Below are 17,712 nucleotides of genomic sequence, written 5' to 3'. Positions count from 1 at the left end.
TAGCCTCCTGTGGCGGAGCGCAAAGGTTCCTATTATCGAATTCCACAGCAAGGTTCTTTTACGTGCGAGGAACGTGACATCTTTCCCAACACGGTGCACCGGTATGGTTTGCGGTCAGGTTTTCCGCATATAACACGCCAGGGGTACCCCATTCCACCACCTAGAGCACACAACCCAGTCGCTCTGTGGGCAGTACGCCTAGCCCCCAGCTAGGTTTCTGAACGCTATTTAATCGCCTTTTACGACAAGTTTAGTGCTGCCTATTTTTTTACTCCTGGACCTGCACGAGGCGAAAGCAAAATCAAGACACTACATTGAAAAAATAGTAGAGCAAGCCATGTTGACCCCTACTTACAAGAAGTATGTATGAAAAGCAGAATGAAAATACAATATATGTACGAAAATAACAAAAATGTCAGGGCGAGCCATTTTGACCACTAACTTGAAACCTAAAACGATTACATTAATCAATGTAGAGCAAGCCATGTTGTCCTCTACTTATAATTATGCAATCTGATATAACGTTGAAAAGCATTTGATTTCCATCTACCCATTTGCTGAATTACTGATAACGGTACACCTCTTGTTGCCGCGGAAGTTGCGGCCCTACATGTAATTCTAAAACTATGTCCTTTTAATAATCCGCGTTCAAACCAAACGCTCGTAAAAGAAATTTGAGTTGTTGGTTAAAATAGAATGCTGAAACGGGTTTGTCGTCTTGAAACTGAGAAAGAGGACAATTTTTATGTTGTTCCAACATTAGACAGCCTAACAGGGGAGATACTGGACAAACACCATTGTTTTTATTCATAGCCAAAAACAACGTTTTCGGTTGAGCGTTACGATGTTTGAAATGTCTCAAAACAACACGCATATTCCGTTGATTTGATAGCCCTGCTTCAAAATTTATGTCACTAAGCTGAACAACATTTTTAGAGTCGTTTTGCTTTTTTACGGCAATTTCACATATTCGTAAAAAACAATAGTAAGCCAAAGACATGGTTTTTAAAAGGACATAATTAAATGGGATACGAATAATTGCAGGGACAACAGCTGCCAATTTAACTAAAATATTTTCTTAACCAAAAATGATTCGGAAAGGTCTGGTAACTTATATGTAATAAATAACATTAGTAAGAAGAACACTTATCAATTCATGCATTATTGACTCTTGATTCCCTTGATTACGCATTCAATAACGATCAAATTGTGGTTTAAAGATTGGTATGCATAGTAGAAGTATCACCAACCTTCATTTGCTATTAAAAAAAGATTGTTTCAGGGGGTCCAAATTAAATTTCAAGAGTCGAAGGCCCTAAACTTTATAAAATTTCAAATCGATGGTCAACTTGGGTTAACCCAAAATCCTAAGTAACTTGCCCATGATTAATGCTGAAAGTTCCGGAACTGAGTAAAATAAATCAAAGGGCTCAATTCAAAGAATATGTTCTCCGAACATGTAATTTTAGCTCATAAATTTGCATTATTTATAACTTTTCAATGGCACCTAATCTTATCCTGTAGAAATATATCACAAAAAGTGATAAGTATTGTCTACTTTATTTCTTTAATTGGTTTATTATATACATGTACATAGTAACCTACGTACGCGTGTTTTGCTCGTTAGGAACTCAAGTTGTAGTTGCGTTGACCAAGTTCTATCATGATTTCAAATTTGGAAGAAATTTTATAATAGAAAGCCAAACTCATATTCAAATACCAAAAACGAGATAAAAACATGAACTGGTAACAGCAAAGTTTAAACCAATATAATGTTAATTTGACAAGGGCATTGCTAAGTAAAAATCGTACGATTTACTATGTTATATACTTATCAAAACTTCCTCCTTCAGTTTGAATATCGTGGACTGTTTCAGAAAAAAAACACACACACAGATAAATTCAAAGGTCTTTTTTTTCTTGGACAATTAAAAGGTCTTTCCCTGAAAAAAATGTACTTTTTGACCCCGCTGTTGTAAGTACAAAGCTTGTTCGTAGGGACAAAAAGGTTTCCTAATTTCCAATCTTTTATAATTGCAGACATTTGGCAGCCAAAAACATATGGTTGTTACAGACTTTTCTTAATCATAAGCCTATAACTGTTGACTAAAAAGGCAATGCCGGTTTGAAATTATTCGGAAATTCCGAACTTAAAAACATGGTTGCCTGTGTATTTTGTTTTAACAGAAGCTTGTTGCTAGGGACAATGAAGCAACTTATGGTTTAAAAATACCATTCATGTATTATTCTTAAACTTCTAATCCCCAAAACATTTTGTTGCTAGAGGCCTTGGTTAATTATAAGCCTTTCAAAGGGGACAAAAAAGCACTTTGGATTAAAAATATCATTCTTATATCTTACCTTCTGGAAGCACACACACACACACACACACACACATATATATATGCTATGTATTTTTCATTAAACAAAATTTCAAAAAGACCTTTGCTCCGGAAATAGAATATAGGATTAAAATCAGTGTCTGGGTACTTGCTTTACTCTTTATATTGCGGAATGGACTCCTAAGTTCTCTTGTCGAAGTTTTTTATTCAGAAAACATTTGTAGTTAGAGAAGTCTTTATGTAAAACCGTTAGAAATAATTAAAAACACACAAATCACTTAGAATGCCGGTTTTCGTGCTGCAAAACGAGTCGTCATAAAATTCTAAAAAAAAACTCTATACTTAGAACGTAGATCTAATCAAGATTCATTTCAAAATTTTCCCAAATATTCGGTGTCCACTGTAGCTGTTTTTTTTTTATCCAAAACTGGTGATTATAAATGTTCTCATTTATTTACTTGGAAATCATGGTATGGTCTAAAATATGTAACCCGTATCCGTACCCGTACCAACTTTTTCCCGTACCCATATACTATTCTGTCAATTTCTTCATTATTACACGATATTTCCAGCTGAAATTTGGTACATATTTACAAAATGATATGCTGGTTAGGCTAGATTTAATGATTTTCAAAATGCTTGTCGAAAAAAAAAAATTAATTTATTATATTTTCTGTTTTCAAGAGGTCTAAATTGTGTAACCCGAACCGATCGAATTTCCCGTATCCATAAATTAAAGTCCGGTATTTTTGTTATCTGTCCAATTTTAATGCATATTTGACATTAGAACATCATGATATTATCAAAATTTTCATTGACGATAAATTAAAATTGCATCAGACTATGTTTATGAGACTGTTTTTTTTCATTCTGGATCATAAGATCGTATAATTCTCTGATGGTACGGGGATTGACGCTAGGTACGCTACGGAATTCAAATTCAATCACTACATTTTTAAAACAATATCAAATCTTTCAAAACTTTATCAAAAGTCTTAAATTGAAGTTTTAACCTCTTAACGATTTTAGAAAAACGTAAAATTTGGATAGGGAAGTGAGAAATAGTCATTACTTAGTTTGGTACGGCAACTTCCGGTTACACATTTTAGACCTTTTGATTTCAGAAAACCGATCAAACAAGGAATATTAGAAAAATATACATCATTTTCTGGATTAGGCATGAATTGAAACGGACTTTTCCACATCTCTTGCAATTTTCAGTTCTTAACATGCCGTGAGAATGAATATTTTAGCAAAACATTATTTGGATACGGGGAAAAAGTTGGTACGGGTACGGGTACGGGTTACACATTTTATACCCTACCGGAAATTAGTTAACCAACAAAGAAATTCCGAAACTATGGACTTGATGAATCTTAAGTGTATTATGGTAAACTGTTGAGTTTTAAATTGATACAAATATATATTTAAACCCATGAATAAAGGAGCTGGAGTATATATATTTGAGAAACAATTATGCTGGGTTGGAAATCTGTTTTTTTTTGTCGGTATTAATAAACGTGGCTGATGATATACCAAATGCCACATTATAATACATATGTATATCGAATATTTTGTGCTTTATGAATGTTAGAACAAAATCACATTTAAAAAAAACTAAACCATTTCATTGCAAAATCTAAAAATCTGAAAATTGTCTATGTCCAGGTGTTGTTGTCCGTATTTTGTTTGGGGTTATCAGTTACTCTGCGTCGTTCAAATATGTTATATCAAAAAAGTATCTAAAATTTCTCACTTTAAGCATATACATGTACAAGCAAAACTGTCTGGTCTCTAAAGGTAATTTTAGTAAGGTTGGGTAAAATTTTGAATTTCATTCCATTTTTTTTTTCAAAAGGTAATCAATTTTTAGCACTCATAGTGAAGACGACTATCTTGGTGCCATTTGTATATACAAAAACGCAAACATTTTACATTAAAAGAAGCAAAACTACTCAAAATTGAATACTTATAAATGACCTCATGGCCTGCAATTAGAACCTGGGTTCCAGGACAATGTTGTACTTTTTGTTTAGCAAACAGGTGGATTAATGATTGTAATGAAAATTTCTTTCAACCACTTTAGGTCTGCACAGTTCTCTTTACGGAGATGTTTCGTTACCTCGTCAGTTAATTGTATTTTTGGAAACCCAATATATTTAGTTCCTTTTGGTATCAAGAAAGGAATTGGCCATCTACTCTTTGTGATTAGTTGCAAGTCTTTTATGAACTCCTAATGTATTGATCTAACAGTATACATGTCTTGGTGTTTTCTATTTAGTAGAATCATAATTCATACTGCCGCATTTTCATTAGGGTATTTCATACTTTCAACGTTTAACACATTCCCGATTTATCTTATACTATATTTTCAAAATCTAATACATGAATCCAAAGTTTACAACAGCGAAAAACAAATTGGACTTAAAACTAAGTTTTTGTATTAAATAAAAAACAAATCATATAAAAATGCATTTGCGAAAACTGGATTGACAAAGGTAAATTGTAATAAATTGTTCTTAAATCCCTCATAAATGTTGTCACAAAGAAACCATGCTTTTAAGTAAGTTTGAATAAACGTTAATATAAGACGGAAACGACAGAACACAATCAGAAACCCCTTTGGTTGCAAGCATTGAATTTTCTTATGATATGTTTTCTCTACGGATAAATCTATGAATGTCACACAAAAATCACCACAATTGAAATGCTGTACAAAATACAAGGTTCGTGTGGCTTATGCATGATAAGAAAGGTCAGTCAAATATTCAATGTGTATATCTTCCTTTGAGGTAAAGTACGATAATCATATTTTTCATAAATCATTTATAAATACATTGTATACGAACGTGTCAATGGCAACCAAGTAATAATTGAAGGTCTTAAAAACGTATTGGCATCGTCAAAGAGTGCTCAAGGAAACAAGATTCTAGCAGGAATCAAAAGAATGTTACCCAAGGACAAAGAGAAGACATGAAAAACACACACACACAACAAAGAACATACAATACCCAAAATTATACATACAAAGTAACAATACTACTTTTGCAACAATCTATAAACCTAAAATATTTACCTTAAAGAAATTCCGAATACGTGTCGTGAAGTACTGTTCATACTTTTATATTAGAAATGTATAAAAATGATATATAAACATAACTTTTAATCTATCAGGAATTGTAGGATTTTAGAAAATTCATTCGCTAATGTTTAGGGCAAAGTTTATCTTGAGATAAGTTTAATATTCATATCAATTTTGATAGTGGGGCACGCTATAGACATTTGAAAACATCAGAAAGAATAATCAAGAGAACCAAGGTTATAGCGGTAATCAAAAGAATGTTGTAATTTATATAACATATTCGATCGCTTGTGAACTTTTTTTGATGGTATTACCAACAAACATAATCCTTAAATCAAAAGTGATAAAAGTTCACAATCTGTGATTTGCTTAGGCTAATTACCGTAATGGTATGGATGACATTACTTGACTGATATTTTACTGAGTAATACAACAAAAATACAGGTAAGATTAGCTACGCCACCGATGTTGATCTTACTGTATGTTCATCAACAGTGAAATTGTTGATTAATCAATTACCGTGCGTAGCAGACAACTCGTGTCCGATGTTTACATAACAATTAAATTAACTCTTCGTTTTATCCAGGCAAACTTCAGCAATAAAACTAACGCCAGGCCATACGAAATACTTCATTCTTCGTTATATCCCTGATTTCTCTATAACGAATTCGTTATACTAATGACGAAAGGCATTAATTCAAAAACACTGGGATTGGGAAATATAATCTAATTCGTTTTAAGCTGTACGTTATAAGGAAACAATACTGCATATGTGCATTGATAAAATTCTTGACCACATTCAATACATTGTAATAGATCAGGCTTTTTTCAAAATTTATTCATATGACTCACTGAAACGATCAGAAATGAACTTTCGACCTGTTGTAGAATTACATACAAGTTTTATTTATTTAGAAAATCTCTTAAATAAAAGCTATACACTGGTAATAACATTTCCTTGGGTTGACCTTTAATTATTTGAATCTGAAAAGTCCCATTTACTTGGTTACACGCGCTGCGATCATAAATACTTTAATGTCTCTTCACTAACTTTATTTCAATATTGATATATGAAAAGGTGAAGTCAGCCTCATATCTTGACCTACATTTAGAAATCGATGGCAAAGAAAAACTATTGACAAAACTTTACGACAAAAGTGATGACTTTTCATTCAGAATTGTCAACTTCTCTTTCGTCTGTGGCAACATCCCTTCAGCGTCTGCGTATGGAGTGTTCATATCACAACTATTACGTTATACCAGGGCTTGCCGAAACTACGCAGACTTTTGTATCGCGCTAGAATTATAACAAATAGGCTTCCGGAACAGGGTTATGTTCTTTTCATTACCGCTATAGCCTTGGTTCCCTTGATTACTTTTTCACCCAAAAATATATCTTGCAACTATCACATAAGGGGTCTTACAACGACTAAGTGATGATAATCGGCACCAATCAACATCAGAATATTGGAACATAGTGATAAACTGCCAATTTCGATCTAACTGTGATTCGTTAGACCACATTAAATTATATGATCTGATTTCTTTTCGGTCGTATACAACTTCCAAAGAATTTTCCATCGTTTGCCCTGCACAAAACATATTCGTGTTGAATTATACATTTTTGTATATACTGTTGATTTGTTAGATGTGTATCGTGTCGATTCCAAATTTATAAAAATGTTGTTTTGCCCATAAATGTTATTGTCTACAGATATACATGTTATAATGTTTCAAATTGAATCAGCTTGATTCAACTTTTGAAATTGAGGAATAACTCAAGAAATTCGACAAAATTTCAATTTGAAAATTTGTTGTGAAACCAATCCAGTAGAATTTATCTCTTAAAAGTAAGCAACTCCACATTATGAAAATTGCTGAGGATGTACTGTTAACAATACATTAATGACCATGCAGATAAATAACCTTTTAACATCGTCTTACTCTATAAATATTAATGCATAGCAAAAGTAAACCTTTCTTATATACACAATGCCTTTTAAGGTCAAAAATATAGAAAATCACCAATCGGTCTCATATTGCATTTATCGTTTACAACAAAGTTAAAAACTATGATTTTCCTGCTCTGTAACTGATCGATTAACTTCAAAGAGTGCTCCACTACAGGATCTGTCTAGTACACTACCCCTGGTTCACAAAAAGAAAACTCTATATTTGAGTACCCTGTAAATAAAATTTATATATGGGAACGACATGTTTGAGACGAATTCTTGTGTTTGAGAAATTTTTCAAGAGGACTAAAACCAATCTACGTCAACAACAAAAATTGTGTTGAAATTGATGCCCGTAAGCCACGTACGCTCAATTCTCGAACCCTACGCCCATTGATGTGTGTGCTGCTCGAAGTAGGACTTATCATCGGTTCCTCGTGACTATTATAAACAAGACGCGAGGTTGCGTCATTAGGGATCTAACTTATAGATCTTGCGCAAAAGAGAATGTGTAGAAAAACTTTTTCTACGTATCTGATATACGCAATAAGAGGTTGATTGTCGAAGATTTTCTTACAATCTTCAACTTTCATTAACACTTTCCAGTATTTTTCAATTAGCTTGCCTTTTTTCAAGTGGTATTTCCTAATAAAAACTAATGGGATATCATAGGTGTCCTATTCCGTTTTTATTAAGAGGTCAGAACGTCTGTTATTAGAGCTGACAGGATATTGGTGTTGATTATTTTTGGAATTTCCTTTTTTATTAAAAAAATATCTTAAATTCATAAAGTATTTTCGACAAATTCTCTATGTTACTGTTGTTTGTAATACGTCTGATAGTTTCACCTTTCATTAGTCCCCCAAAAACGCTGGTATTGTGCATTGAAGATGTGTAGAGGAATTGATGAGTATTATGGTTTAATCTAGATACTTTTATCAAATATTCTATTTCAAAATGATTATTAGAATTTGTTAAGTTGAATGCTAATTTTAACAATGGATGAATTAAGCAATATCGGAAAACACTCAGTTTCATTCTGTGTCTATTGTATACAAAATTTCCGTTATCTCTATATCTTCCAAAGAAAAATATTTAGGGATTTCTTCGAATTTGTTGATGACTTCCTTAATAGTCATATATGCAGTAAAAATTTTGTGACTGCATTTAAATATTTCTATAAAGTTTCATTTGAATTCCAAATCTGAATGTATCCCTGTAAAGTATCAACAAATTCACTTTCGAAGCTCCATTTACTCCTGTACAGTTTCATAAACATTTCAAATCTTAATCTATCCTTCATCATCCTATCATCCTTGTCAAGATGTAAAACTGCTTTATGTGAATTTACATTCCAAGCTTTCTCCTTCCTGTAAAGTTTAAAAAAAAAATTCAAAAGCTTAATCTATCCCTGTAAAGTTTCAAAAAATCACACCCAAAGCTCTATGTATTCTAATGAAGTTTCAATAAAATTTCAAAGCTGAATCCATCCGTGTAAAGTTTCAACAAATTCACATTCTAAGCTCCAACTATTCAGGTAAAGTTTCAACAAAATTCCATAGCTTAATCTATCCTTGTAAAGTTTCAACAAATTCACAATAGAGGCTCCATCTATTTCTGAAAAGTTTCAACAAAATTACATTGCTTAATATCTTCCCGTAAAGTTTCAATGAAATTCCATATTATGGTTTTTGGAGGAGTGCAGACTGTAAAATGGGGAAACATGAAATTTGGATTATCCCCCTTTGCAAGCTTTGGGTGATAGATTCTTGCTTTATGCACATCTACTTGCACCAGCTATGTGTGGTACTGTTACATTGCACATCTAGAGACATTAAACCTGTAACAACCTGAAATTAAAACCATAATAAATAGGACACAACATTCACGCCATTATTTGATAACGGATCCTGCGAGACACACAGGTAGATGGAAACTACTTCCCCAGCTGGTGCTCTATTCTGTTGGAAAAATATGATTTCAGACTTAATGATTTGATAAAGAATATGACATTAATAAAAGAATTATTAGAATAAATTTGAAAGATAAGAATCATTGCTCTGCTAAACAAAAGGTGCTGTATAATTTTGCAGACCATGAAAAATAAATTTCCAAAAAGAAAGTTATGTTTCAGATGAGGATAAAAAATATGAACCGTTTTGATCCTGCCGAATGTTTTAAAGGGAGAGTAAGATAGTGCCATTCTACCTAAGACGACACGACACGAAATCTACTGTTAAAATAATGAAGAAAAAAAATGCCCAAAAGTACTTTCCATCAAGCATATAATAAATCACGTATGCTAATAAAAAGAAAAAAATACTAAATATGACGAGTTTAAATAATTCCAAAATAATTACGCGATCAGCTTGAAGAACGCGAATGATGCCAATGAAATTTTGAATGATATCGCGATTTTATAAACAAAAATAATAGTAATCTGTTCATGGTAGCTGAACAGCCTGCCGCATCTCCCGATACAACCCTATAATTATCAAAATAGTAGGTTACTACTAATTTAATAATTATAGGGTCGAACTGGGGGACGTGGCAGCCGATGGCTGCTGCAGTGAACCCCAAACACTGCCTGACTTGACTTTATTCGACCCGTTTTGGTACGTAACAAGATAAAAGTTTTACCTCACACTGATGTGTGAGGAACTGGAGCACATCTCCCTCTCTTCTAAGTAACAACTTTGATGGAATAAGTTGTAGCCTGACTCCACAGTATATCAAATGCCAATTACTTAGCCTATTGTACAACGTTTACCACTTTGTACTGTACAAGCATGCTTTGAACACTTCTTTTACTTGCATACTGTTCACAGTCATGCAGACCCACATGTATGTACATATAAACTATTATGAGTAAGCTCATAAATGCAACCCATCCTCTTCAAAATGAACTCATGCACACATAACTTGAGATCTATTAGCTGGGTTATCATCCTTGTCGAGATGTAATACTGCTTTATGTGAACTTACATTCCAAGCCTTCTCCTTCCTGTAAAGTTTCAAAAAAAATTCAAAAGCTTAATCTATCCCTGTAAAGTTTCAAAAAATCACATCCAAAGCTCTATGTATTCTAATGAAGTTTCAATAAAATTTCAAAGCTGAATCCATCCGTGTAAAGTTTCAACAAATTCACATTCTAAGCTCCATCTATTCAGGTAAAGTTTCAACAAAATTCCATAGCTTAATCTATCCTTGTAAAGTTTCAACAAATTCACAATAGAGGCTCCATCTATTTCTGAAAAGTTTCAACAAAATTACATTGCTTAATATCTTCCCGTAAAGTTTCAATGAAATTCCATATTATGGTTTTTGGAGGAGTGCAGGCTGTAAAATGGAGAAACATGAAACTTGGATTATCCCCCTTTGCAAGCTTTGAATGATAGATTCTTGCTTTATGCACATCTACTTGCACCAGCTATGTGTGGTACTGTTACATTGCACATCAAGAGACATTGTAACACCTGTAACAACCTGAAACTGAAAACATAATAATTAGGACAATACGACTTATGTATAGATGGTTACAAAGAAAGGTTTAGTATAAAGATGTACATGTATGTTTAAAGTGTTTGCATTTAATTAATCAAGGTCAGGTATCATTTTTAGACCTGACTTACAATTAGTGACTTCATTTAATTACTCTATGTTCTTTGTTGTGTATGTCTGTTTTTTCATGTCTGGTCTTTATCCCTGGATTACAATCTTCTGATTTCCACTAGAACCTTGGTTCCCTTGATTACTTTTTCATGTACATGTGGTTGTGTGGTATGTTCAGGTTTCATATTTTATGCATATTTTCTGTAGATTTCATATCATGCGAGTCCTATCCTGAATGGGAACCAGGGGCGGATCCAGGATTTTAGATTGGGGCAGGGCGCAGAGTTAAAATTCTGGCTAGCGGAGAGAAGCAAACATTTTTTTTAGGCTAATTTTTGAAATATTCTTCTAGAGTGGATGCAATGCAGATATCTTTTCTGGTAAAATTAACAATAAATTAAAGTTTCAACATAAAACTGCCTAAATCTACCCCTAACAACCCATTCTTTGCAAATTTTAGGGTGCACGCACGCCCACCAAAGCCCTTCCTGAATCTGCCCCTGGGAACTGTTTAAAAAATGCATATAAATGAAGACTTAAGTTTTAAAATATTGTAGTGCTGTTACAAGATCAAAAATGAAAAAAAAAGGGCAATGTATGAAGAATTTTAGGTACATCCCAACTTCAAACAAAACTTAAGTGAAGTAATGTTGTGTAACGTAACCCATTTGGTTGTCACAGCTTCATACTTTACCCTGCGAGTTACATACTGATGATGTATACAGTCACAGGACTCAGTTTTAGCATTTGACATACACCTTCACACAACATATAACTTCAATAATTGTACAAGTTCCACTTAAAATCAGCTATATCCAAACTTCTCCATACATTAGCATCTATTTATGCATAACATAAAAATGTTTCTAGCTTCCTGTTTCTAATTAGAATATGACCTATATGATATGAAAATCTCATAGAACATTTCATAAAATATGTCATAAAATTCCAAAGCAAAATCTTTCCCTGTAAAATTTCAATGTAAAGTTTCAACAAAATCCTGCATCTTCATCTTACCTTGTAAACTTTCAATAAAATTCAGTATCTCCATCTTCCCTTGTAAGGTTTCAACAAAATTTTGTATCTTAATCTATACCTGTAAATTAAAGTTTCAATGAAATTCCATATTATGGTTTTTGGAAGAGTGCAGGCTGTAAAATGGGGAAACATGAAACTTGGATTATCCCCCTTTGCAAGCTTTGGATGATAGATTCTTGCTTTATGCACATCTACTTGCACCAGCTATGTGTGGTACTGTTACATTGCACATCTAAAAGACATTAAACCTGTAACAACCTGAAATTAAAAGCATAATAAATAGGACACAACATTCACGCCATTATTTGATAACGGATCCTGCGAGACACATAGGTAGATGGAAACTACTTCTCCCAGCTGGTGCTCTATTCTATTGGAAAAATATGATTTCAGACTTAATGATTTGATAAAGAATATGACATTAATAAAAGATTAGAATAAATTTGAAAGATAAGAATCATTGCTCTGCTAAACAAAAGGTGCTGTATAATTTGGCAGACCATGAAAAAATAATTTCCAAAAAGAAAGTTATGTTTCAGATGAGGATAAAAAAAAAATATGAACCGTTTTGATCCTGCCAAATGTTTTAAAGGGAGAGTAAGATAGTGCCATTCTACCTAAGACGACACGACACGAAATCTACTGTTAAAATAATGAAGAAAAAAATGCCCAAAAGTACTTTCCATCAAGCATATAATAAATCACGTATGCTAATAAAAAGAAAAAAAAAACTAAATATGACGAATTTAAACAATTCCAAATAATTACGCGATCAGCTTGAAGAACTCGAATGATGCCAATGAAATTTTGAATGATATCGCGATTTTATAAACAAAAATAATAGTAAAGTAATCTGTTCATGGTAGCTGAACAGCCTGCCGCATCTCCCGATGCAACCCTATAATTATTAAAATAGTAGGTTACTACTAATTTAATAATTATAGGGTCGAACTGGGGGACGTGGCAGCCGATGGCTGCTGCAGTGAACCCCAAACACTGCCTGACTTGACTTTATTCGACCCGTTTTGGTACGTAACAAGATAAAAGTTTTACCTCACACTGATTTGTGAGGAACTGGAGCACATCTCCCTCTCTTCTAAGTAACAACCTTGATGGAATAAGTTGTAGCCTGACTCCACAGTACATCAAATGCCAATTACTTAGCCTAATGTACAAAGTTTACCACTTTGTACTGTACAAGCATGCTTTGAACACTTCTTTTACTTGCATACTGTTCACAGTCATGCAGACCCACATGTATGTACATATAAACTATTATGAGTAAGCTCATAAATGCAACCCATCCTCTTCAAGATAAACTCATGCACACATAACTTGAGATCTATTAGTTGGGTTATCATCCTTGTCAAGATGTAATACTGCTTTATGTGAATTTACATTCCAAGCTTTCTCCTTCCTGTAAAGTTTCAAACAAAATTCAAAAGCTTAATCTATCCCTGTAAAGTTTCAAAAAAATCACATCCAAAGCTCTATGTATTCCTATAAAGTTTCAATAAAATTTCAAAGCTGAATCCATCCGTGTAAAGTTGCAACAAATTCACATTCTAAGCTCCATCTATTCAGGTAAAGTTTCAACAAAATTCCATAGCTTAATCTATCCTTGTAAAGTTTCAACAAATTCACAATAGAGGCTCCATCTATTTCTGAAAAGTTTCAACAAAATTACATTGCTTAATATCTTCCCGTAAAGTTTCAATGAAATTCCATATTATGGTTTTTGGAGGAGTGCAGGCTGTAAAATGGGGAAAACATGAAACTTGGATTATCCCCCTTTGCAAGCTTTGGATGATAGATTCTTGCTTTATGCACATCTACTTGCACCAGCTATGTGTGGTACTGTTACATTGCACATCTAAGAGACATCAAACCTGTAACAACCTGAAATTAATAGCATAATAAATAGGACACAACATTCACGCCATTATTTGATAATGGATCCTGCGAGACACATAGGTAGATGGAAACTACTTCTCCCAGCTGGTGTTCTATTCTATTGGAAAAATATGATTTCAGACTTAATGATTTGATAAAGAATATGACATTAATAAAAGAATTATTAGAATAAATTTGAAAGATAAGAATCATTGCTCTGCTAAACAAAAGGTGCTGTATAATTTGGCAGACCATGAAAAATAAATTTCCAAAAAGAAAGTTATGTTTCAGATGAGGATAAAAAAAAAATATGAACCGTTTTGATCCTGCCAAATGTTTTAAAGGGAGAGTAAGATAGTGCCATTCTACCTAAGACGACATGACACGAAATCTACTGTTAAAATAATGAAGAAAAAAATGCCCAAAAGTATTTTCCATCAAGCATATAATAAATCACGTATGCTAATAAAAAGAAAAAAAAAAACGAAATATGACGAATTTAAACAATTCCAAATAATTACGTGATCAGCTTGAAGAACTCGAATGATGCCAATGAAATTTTGAATGATATCGCGATTTTATAAACAAAAATAATAGTAAAGTAATCTGTTCATGGTAGCTGAACAGCCTGCCGCATCTCCCGATGCAACCCTATAATTATTAAAATAGTAGGTTACTACTAATTTAATAATTATAGGGTCGAACTGGGGGACGTGGCAGCCGATGGCTGCTGCAGTGAACCCCAAACACTGCCTGACTTGACTTTATTCGACCCGTTTTGGTACGTAACAAGATAAAAGTTTTACCTCACACTGATTTGTGAGGAACTGGAGCACATCTCCCTCTCTTCTAAGTAACAACCTTGATGGAATAAGTTGTAGCCTGACTCCACAGTACATCAAATGCCAATTACTTAGCCTAATGTACAAAGTTTACCACTTTGTACTGTACAAGCATGCTTTGAACACTTCTTTTACTTGCATACTGTTCACAGTCATGCAGACCCACATGTATGTACATATAAACTATTATGAGTAAGCTCATAAATGCAACCCATCCTCTTCAAGATAAACTCATGCACACATAACTTGAGATCTATTAGTTGGGTTATCATCCTTGTCAAGATGTAATACTGCTTTATGTGAATTTACATTCCAAGCTTTCTCCTTCCTGTAAAGTTTCAAACAAAATTCAAAAGCTTAATCTATCCCTGTAAAGTTTCAAAAAAATCACATCCAAAGCTCTATGTATTCCTATAAAGTTTCAATAAAATTTCAAAGCTGAATCCATCCGTGTAAAGTTGCAACAAATTCACATTCTAAGCTCCATCTATTCAGGTAAAGTTTCAACAAAATTCCATAGCTTAATCTATCCTTGTAAAGTTTCAACAAATTCACAATAGAGGCTCCATCTATTTCTGAATAGTTTCAACAAAATTACATTGCTTAATATCTTCCCGTAAAGTTTCAATGAAATTCCATATTATGGTTTTTGGAGGAGTGCAGGCTGTAAAATGGGGAAAACATGAAACTTGGATTATCCCCCTTTGCAAGCTTTGGATGATAGATTCTTGCTTTATGCACATCTACTTGCACCAGCTATGTGTGGTACTGTTACATTGCACATCTAAGAGACATCAAACCTGTAACAACCTGAAATTAATAGCATAATAAATAGGACACAACATTCACGCCATTATTTGATAATGGATCCTGCGAGACACATAGGTAGATGGAAACTACTTCTCCCAGCTGGTGTTCTATTCTATTGGAAAAATATGATTTCAGACTTAATGATTTGATAAAGAATATGACATTAATAAAAGAATTATTAGAATAAATTTGAAAGATAAGAATCATTGCTCTGCTAAACAAAAGGTGCTGTATAATTTGGCAGACCATGAAAAATAAATTTCCAAAAAGAAAGTTATGTTTCAGATGAGGATAAAAAAAAAATATGAACCGATTTGATCCTGCCAAATGTTTTAAAGGGAGAGTAAGATAGTGCCATTCTACCTAAGACGACACGACACGAAATCTACTGTTAAAATAATGAAGAAAAAAATGCCCAAAAGTACTTTCCATCAAGCATATAATAAATCATGTATGCTAATAAAAAGAAAAAAAAACTAAATATGACGAATTTAAACAATTCCAAATAATTACGCGATCAGCTTGAAGAACTCGAATGATGCCAATGAAATTTTGAATGATATCGCAATTTTATAAACAAAAATAATAGTAAAGTAATCTGTTCATGGTAGCTGAACAGCCTGCCGCATCTCCCGATGCAACCCTATAATTATTAAAATAGTAGGTTACTACTAATTTAATAATTATAGGGTCGAACTGGGGGACGTGGCAGCCGATGGCTGCTGCAGTGAACCCCAAACACTGCCTGACTTGACTTTATTCGACCCGTTTTGGTACGTAACAAGATAAAAGTTTTACCTCACACTGATTTGTGAGGAACTGGAGCACATCTCCCTCTCTTCTAAGTAACAACCTTGATGGAATAAGTTGTAGCCTGACTCCACAGTACATCAAATGCCAATTACTTAGCCTAATGTACAAAGTTTACCACTTTGTACTGTACAAGCATGCTTTGAACACTTCTTTTACTTGCATACTGTTCACAGTCATGCAGACCCACATGTATGTACATATAAACTATTATGAGTAAGCTCATAAATGCAACCCATCCTCTTCAAAATGAACTCATGCACACATAACTTGAGATCTATTAGCTGGGTTATCATCCTTGTCGAGATGTAATACTGCTTTATGTGAACTTACATTCCAAGCCTTCTCCTTCCTGTAAAGTTTCAAAAAAAATTCAAAAGCTTAATCTATCCCTGTAAAGTTTCAAAAAATCACATCCAAAGCTCTATGTATTCTAATGAAGTTTCAATAAAATTTCAAAGCTGAATCCATCCGTGTAAAGTTTCAACAAATTCACATTCTAAGCTCCATCTATTCAGGTAAAGTTTCAACAAAATTCCATAGCTTAATCTATCCTTGTAAAGTTTCAACAAATTCACAATAGAGGCTCCATCTATTTCTGAAAAGTTTCAACAAAATTACATTGCTTAATATCTTCCCGTAAAGTTTCAATGAAATTCCATATTATGGTTTTTGGAGGAGTGCAGGCTGTAAAATGGAGAAACATGAAACTTGGATTATCCCCCTTTGCAAGCTTTGAATGATAGATTCTTGCTTTATGCACATCTACTTGCACCAGCTATGTGTGGTACTGTTACATTGCACATCAAGAGACATTGTAACACCTGTAACAACCTGAAACTGAAAACATAATAATTAGGACAATACGACTTATGTATAGATGGTTACAAAGAAAGGTTTAGTATAAAGATGTACATGTATGTTTAAAGTGTTTGCATTTAATTAATCAAGGTCAGGTATCATTTTTAGACCTGACTTACAATTAGTGACTTCATTTAATTACTCTATGTTCTTTGTTGTGTATGTCTGTTTTTTCATGTCTGGTCTTTATCCCTGGATTACAATCTTCTGATTTCCACTAGAACCTTGGTTCCCTTGATTACTTTTTCATGTACATGTGGTTGTGTGGTATGTTCAGGTTTCATATTTTATGCATATTTTCTGTAGATTTCATATCATGCGAGTCCTATCCTGAATGGGAACCAGGGGCGGATCCAGGATTTTAGATTGGGGCAGGGCGCAGAGTTAAAATTCTGGCTAGCGGAGAGAAGCAAACATTTTTTTTAGGCTAATTTTTGAAATATTCTTCTAGAGTGGATGCAATGCAGATA

The 17,712-nt window shown here is 33.4% G+C and overlaps 1 pseudogene; it reads right to left on the bottom strand.

Moving 5' to 3' along the window:
- Positions 1–494: 494 nt before the first annotated feature.
- LOC148598814 (uncharacterized) lies at positions 495–12,039 on the bottom strand (annotated as a pseudogene).
- Between the last annotated feature and the right edge of the window lie 5,673 nt (positions 12,040–17,712).

Source organism: Perna viridis, chromosome 14 (genome assembly GCF_037379345.1).
Source record: "Perna viridis isolate PV_CMFRI_1.1 ecotype Kerala chromosome 14, ASM3737934v1, whole genome shotgun sequence".
NCBI lineage: Eukaryota > Metazoa > Mollusca > Bivalvia > Mytilida > Mytilidae > Perna > Perna viridis.
This window is presented reverse-complemented; position numbering and strand designations above follow the sequence as displayed.